Genomic DNA, 7,505 nt, shown 5'->3' with positions numbered 1-7,505 from the left:
ATACTACTTCCTGCGGTGATGTAAAGTTGCCTGCTTCCAGTATTAGCTTAGCTTTCTCTGCATTAGCGTTTCGTTTCATTGTTGTTACTACTGCTTCCGTCGTATATTTCTTTGCTAAGTCAAGTGGCATTCCTTCCGCTATGTATGCTACTTTTAATTGTTCTGCTAACTCTTCCACTTCAGACGCGTACACTGCTGCATCTCTATGCCCTTGCCTTTTTTTTGGCTAATTTGGCTATTAAATTCTTCGGATTATCACCTTTTAATTCTTTCTTTAGTGCTTCAGCTATCTGTGGAATCGTATCTTCTGTGGTTATTAGGTTCCTAGCCTTATTGGTGAGTCGCGTTTTTATTAGCGTTACAGCTGTGTCTTCATGACCTCCTGCCAATTTTCCAAGTAGTTCTAATGCGTCTAAAAATGGTTGTAATTTCCCTGCGCTTCCATCGAACTCGTTGGGCAATATCTTGCTTGCGATATTCAAAAATTCATTGATTGTCAAAGCCATGTTTAATATTGTTATATCTTGTTTTATGTCACCTTTTTCCTCTTTTATTTCGTCGTTAATTATTTCTTCTTCTATTTCCTCATCGCTTTGTTCCTCTTCAACTTCCTTGTCGATTGGTTGATGTATTGAACTTGGAACCACTGTTCTCACATTTACTGCTTGAAATGATCGTATAACTTTGTCTCTCATTTTTCCAAAATATTTGTTGCACGATTCCCTTTGTTTGTCCGAAAGTGCTTCCCAGTTTTTCCTAGTCAATTGTGTGAACTTGTTATAAGCTAAAGACTCTTCTGCTTTGCCTGTCTATTTCTTGTGCAATTTCCTCAACTATTTTGACAAAATCTTCCCAAGTAACTTTGTTGCTACTCATTTATACATAATTTTTTTTTCAGCTTCTGCACTTCTTAGCGAAAATATAAATTCGATAGTCTTACGGTGTATATAGATATGTAGTATATAGATATATAGTAAAAAAATATGGAGATAAAATAATACGTCAATATATGGTAAAAATATGTAAAAATTGCAGTGGTAATAAAAAATTCAAAAATAAATAACGTTATATTAACCCTTGTAAATAAGTAGTTAGAATAATAATTTAATGCCCGGTTGCACCAACAGATCTTAAACTTAAGTCGAGAATATCATAAGAATTAATATAATATAATTATAATATATTACAATAATAACACCATAATATAATAATAGATATAATTGATAATAAGGTAAGAATCTAAAATTATGGTGCAACGTAAGTGATACTCAAGAAGGCCCTATTTATAAGTAGAGCTTAGCTAATCTGGAACTTAAGATCTGTTGGTGCAACCAGGCATAAATGTATTATGCATATAGCGTACATTTGTTATATATCGTATATTTATTTTGATAGGTATATTTACGATAGCAAATATTAAAATCATAAAAATTGCAAAAATGTACTAAAAATCAGTAGTCAAATAATAAATGAATAAAAGTCAGCAAGGATAAAGTATACGTTGATAAATATGTAAAAAATCATATAAAATTGTATCATTGCGTCCTATAATAACTTAATATGAGGGTAAAAAAATCTTTGTATATTGATAATTATTGGTAATATAATAGAATAATTAAGTAAAAATAGGTAAACTTGAAACATATATTAATGTAATTAAGGTAGAACATAATGTTTATACTTTATACTTTATATTAATCAGGAAATACCATAAAAATAGCTAATATGGACTTACCACTTTTACACGTCTTTGTTCGTATCACAAGTCCTCGCTGCACGTTCCATAGCATTGTCCATTTTCCACTGTCCCACGATGTTCCATCTCCATACTATTCCCTTTTCAGCTCCGCGTCGGCCTGATGTCTCCATCCATTTTACATACCACACTGTTGTCTAAGGTGGTCTAGGTGCCTGAACATTGACGTGTTTTCTCATTTCTCGTTCTAGACTGCTAGTTCTGAGTTCTCGCCTGGTCTTGGATCGCCATATGACAGCCCTGGGCACTAAGGCTATCTGCTCCCGGTGAGGGTGGTTATCCCTTATCCGAGGGGTGGAATAATTGATACGCTTTTACTTGTTGAGTTGTTTTATTTACACTCACATGAGCATAAGCTGGTAGCACCGCACCCAAAGAACGTCTCGTGTAGAAAGAGACACTATATTTAATGTGGAAATATTACGTCTGATCCCCAAAATAGAATGACGAATGTCTAATATAATAATATGAATTCCCTTGTTATAGTTTTACTGTTTATATATTTAGAAATGCCTATTCAGCATCGACCATGAAAAGTGTTTATAATTGACTCTGCAATTATTAGTGAATCGTGATCTAGGATAACAATATTTATGTAATCGAATGAAGGTTGTAATGTTATTATGATGACATAAATAACTAAAAGTAATTACCGTAGATAATTACAGGGTGTTTTTAAGATATATCTACTGAGTACAGATGAATTCTTGTACACCAGTTTGTCTTTGACAAATAGCTCTCTATCATTTAGAAGGCAGAAAATCAAATTAGCCAGTTGGGTTGGAATGTTATACTTTAATAATTTGGAATACAAGAGTGATATATTGACATTATCATAAGCAGAAGAGATATCTAGAAATATGCCAATAGTGTATTGATTTTGAGCGAAGCCTATTTGAATTGTTGAGGTGAGGTATGTAAGGCATTCCGTACAACCTCTACCCCTTCTAAATCCTAGTTGTAGTGGATTAAAAATCTTATTATGTTCCACAATCCACTCTATTCTATTCTTTATAAGAGTTTCGAGCATTTTGCCTACACATGAAGAAAGAGCTATTGGTCTAAAGTTTAACGGATTATTACAATCTTTATCTTTTTTGATTATAGGTAAAATTACTGATTTTTTCCACTGAACAGGAACTATACCCGTTCTAAGACTTTCATTGAAAAGTTGAATTAATAACAAAGATCCAACAACGGGAAGATTTTTTAACATTGAGTAGGAAATCTGATCCAAACCAGGAGCCGAGTCAGATTTAATTGAGAGGGAGTTCTGATACTCTTCGAGAGCAAATGGCGGTTCTAGGGCTTGAGGAGATCTAACCAATTCTTTATTGACAGCGGAAAGGGGGGTTAAGCAACATAGAATTTCCTGGGATATAGGAGTAGAGGGCAATTGTGTATATATTGAAGGTTTCGAAGCCGATACCTTATTAATTTTCTCCCACACAACTTTTAGAGGAGTGTTTCTATTTAATTTACTGTAAAATAGTCTGAAACTATTTTTACGTTTTGATTTTAGGAATTTTCTTGATTTGGCTATATTCTTTTTAGCCTCGATATAGTTTTCCATTGAGGGGATATTTTTAAATTTTTTTAAGGCAGACACTCTCGCAGAGACGACTTCAGCACATGAGTCATCCCACCATGGAATGTGGTATTTGGAATTATTAGGAGAGTGAAGCCAAGGTATTGTTTCATCAGCTACCGATGATATGGAGTTAGTAAAAAATTCGTAATCTTCCCTGGGAGAAGCTAAGAAAATGCTGTTTAAATTGTTATGATAAGTAGACCAATCAGCTTTCTTTAGATTTCTTCTTTTAGATGAATGCGGGGGAGATTGAGGACATACACCTATCTGACATATTATGGGGAAGTGGTCACTAGTTCCAGTATCTGAAATAGTGGACCACTTGCCCACACTGGCTGCCACATCGACTGATGCCATTGTTAGATCTACTACCGACTTACTGCCTCCTGGGGCCACCAGTCTAGTTGGGGACCCATCATTGAGAAATACTAGCTCAAGTTCCTCCAAAGAATCAAAAATAATCCTACCATTGTGACTGTCTCTAGAACTACCCCATGCCTTATGATTACAATTTAGATCACCCATGATTAAAAATGGCTTATTAAGTAATTTAACAAGGGAAAACCAGTTGGATTTGGAGATAGAGTTGTCTTGTGGACAGTATATATTAAGAATATTCAAATTAAAGTTAGGGAGAAATGTGAGTTGGAATTGGACATCATGATTGAAGCCTGGATTGGCAATTTGAATTTCCCTATAATCAATATTGTTTTTGATAAGAGTAATTAATCCGCCATAGCCATCCTCTCGATCTTTTCTGATTATTTGATACCCTCTACATCTTATAACATGTTGGTTTGAGAGCCAAGATTCGCTAATAAGGATTATATCTGGGTTAAGGTTTTTTATAAGGATTTTTAGATTGTCAGAATTAGTGTTATACGAACGTATACTCCACTGAATAATAGTTATCGGAGTGTTAGGATTCATTATAAAGAGTATGTTTGCTAGACCAAGGAGTCAGAAGATCTCGAATCCTCAGGCTCGAGATCCTCTATTCCCCTCCGACCCTGGTTTACATTTGTATTGAAAGGTGATACACTTTTGTTTATGCTAGTCTTTAGATCTGCCATATTGTAAGGAATGGAGTATGATTTTGAGTTTATTAAGTCCCCAATGAAGGTCATGACGAGCTCCCTGTGAGATTGATTCAGCATAGACATGGCCTGATTGAAATCCAAATGAAGTTGGGATAAAGATTGTGAGTTAGTGATTTGAGAATCAGAGTGAGCAGGATTGAATTTTGAAGTCGAGGGCTCATTTATTCTTCTACCTGATGGATTAATAAGTAGTCTTTGGTGGGAGATTTTATCATAACCTGTATTTTCTTGTATTGAAGGTCTTCTTCTTTTTGGTGGAGATTGAGTGACTTGACTAAAAGGTTTTGAATATTGAGCTGAGGCTGCAGACCTCCTCTCCTGTGGTAAGATGCCATTAGAATTATTCTGATCGCTATGTAAGGGGGGGAAATCGTTTATGTTTAAAGATGAAATATTATGGATCCTAGGAACCTGCTGACTTGCCTCATAGAAAGATAGATTAGAAAAGGACATTAGATCCTTAATATCTTTTTGTCTGACTCTCTCTCTACAATTACGACTACTTGATTCATGGTCAGAAGATTTGCAGAAAATGCAATATTTTGTACACGTATTAGATGAAGAATCCTCATGAGAATTTCCGCATCTAGCACATTTCTTTTTTCCTCTACATTGGTTCGTAGAATGGCCATAAAGTAAGCAATTTCCACATTGAAGAACAGGGCTGATGAATGGTGTGACCCTCATTGGTAGTTGATATATGGAAATTTCTTTAGGAATAGTTTTTCCTGAAAAAGTTATGCTAATAGTTCCCGTGGAGACAAATTCAACCTGAATCCACTTGTACTCTCCGGTTCATTCGCTTTACACTTAATATCTTACATAAAGCCAAGTTGGTTTCTGATGCCTCCTTTATTTCTTCCTCTGTGAATCTTTTATTAACTCACCTTACTATACCCCTACAAGAAATCTGATGAAATGGAATGAACACGTCATACCCTAGGGCTTCCCAATCTTTCCTCACAACGAAATCGTTGGCTGCTTTTCTAGTGGCAAATAATACCCCTATCCTGTTTTTACCTTTTCTACTGATTTTCGTGATGTCTTTAATTTTTAAAACAGAAATAGATTTAGCTATACTTAACACGTGGTAATCTCCAATATTTTTATCCTGACCCTGGACAAATACTTCATAAGGACCTATGTCGGTCTCCGAATATAGTATTTGTTTTATTCCTTTAAGACTTTTCTAAATAATTGGAGGTTGAGATTGACATTCATGTTGGTTGATTTTATTAGGAGGGTCAGGTGGTGGAGGAGGATCGGGAGGAACTTCTTCCTCCATCTTATGCGGCAGATTGACGAATTTAAAATCTATGCCAGTCGATGCAAAATAGAAATTAACAGGGAAATATAGATAGTTTTGGCCCTTACCCTTTGGATGAGTTTCAAAAGTCGTCCGTTCACCTCGAACGATAATCACAGATTTGTCTATTTTAAGTTTTCTTCCAAAAAATCAAATGTCAAACACAACAAAATTCACAACAGATATTCACTGCGAAAAGAAGCCGAGGCTGTTCATCCCAGCGGACCTCGACTTCTTATCAACGATAAATAAAAAATTAACAAGAATTAACAACTGTTTTCAAACTAAATTAGGTTTGATGAAGTTTTTTTAGCAAAAATTAAAAACTGTCAACTGTGACGTTTTTCAAAAACCAGAATCTAAAGCCGACAAACTTCAGCCCCAAAAATCACTCATTTTATATACAATGACGGGAAAAATTATGGAATAAATCCATTTTTTTCGAGAATCTAGTAATTCTATTATACTTAACTAAATACACACAGCAGAAAAATTAACAGAACAGATTAAAAATGGGTCATTTTTGATGTCTCTTCTTCTTCTTCTTCTTCTTCTTCTTCAAATGCAAATCCACTAATGGATGTTAGCGATCACATTTTCCATTAACTCTCTCTTTCTTGCAATGCGAATCAGAGATTGTATGTCGTTAATCCCTGTCCATTGCCTTATGTTTCGAAGCCATTTCAAAGCACATTTCGAAGCACGTTTTCTTGCGTCCTATTCCTCTCTTGCCTTCAATTTTACCCTGGATTATAAGTTGAAGGAACTGGTATTTTTCATTTCGCATGATGTGACCCAAATACGCCGTTTTTCTTTTCTTGATGTTTTAGAAAAGCTGGCGTTCTTGGTTGATTCTTTTAAGGACATCTATATTTGTGACTTTTGTCGTCCATGGAATCTTTAGTATACGGCGATAAAGCCACATTTTGAAGGCTTCTAATTTGTTTATATCCCTCGTTTTGAGTGTCCAGCCCTCTATGCCATATAGCAGCACCGACCACACGTAGCATTTAGTAAACCTTAGTCTCAGTGTAAGGTTGAACTCTGAGCAGGCCAGTACCTTCCTGAATTTTATGAAAGCTTGTCGAGCTTGCTCAATGCGACATTTTACTTCCCTGTCCGATGCCCAGTCTTCAAAAAGCCACGTTCCCAGGTATTTAAATTTGCTCACTCTTTCACTGGACTTAGGATTCAGTGTTATGGTAGATTTTTCAAATGCATCCAAGTTTCTGGAGATGATCATGAATTTGGTCTTTTTGGTATTAATCTCTAATCCCATTCGCTTACTGTATTCTCCGATTATAGTGACAAGTTGTTGAAGATCTGCTTTGTTGTCACAAATTAAGACAGCATCATCAGCATATCGTATGTTGTTGATCAATACTCCATTCACTTTGATACCCATCTCGGCATATTCCAAAGACTTTGAAATATGGCTTTCGAATAAATGTTAAATAAAAGAGGGGAAAGCACACATCCCTGCCAAACACCCCTTATATGTATGGGTTTGGATATAGAATTGTCTATACTTAATTGTGTTGCCTGATACCAGTACAAGTTTTCAATGCATCTTATGTCTTTTTGGTCTATATCAAGTTTCTTGAGGATCTGCATTAACTTGTGATGTTGGACAGGATCAAACGCTTTCTCGTAATCTAAAAAGCACAGGAATACGTCCTTCCTCTGATCGTAACAATTTTGGACCAACACCTGTGTTGCTACTATTGCTTCTCTCGTTCCTAAACCTTGCCT

Source organism: Diabrotica virgifera, chromosome 5 (genome assembly GCF_917563875.1).
Source record: "Diabrotica virgifera virgifera chromosome 5, PGI_DIABVI_V3a".
Classification (NCBI taxonomy): domain Eukaryota; kingdom Metazoa; phylum Arthropoda; class Insecta; order Coleoptera; family Chrysomelidae; genus Diabrotica; species Diabrotica virgifera.
Note: the sequence above shows the minus strand (reverse complement) of the source record.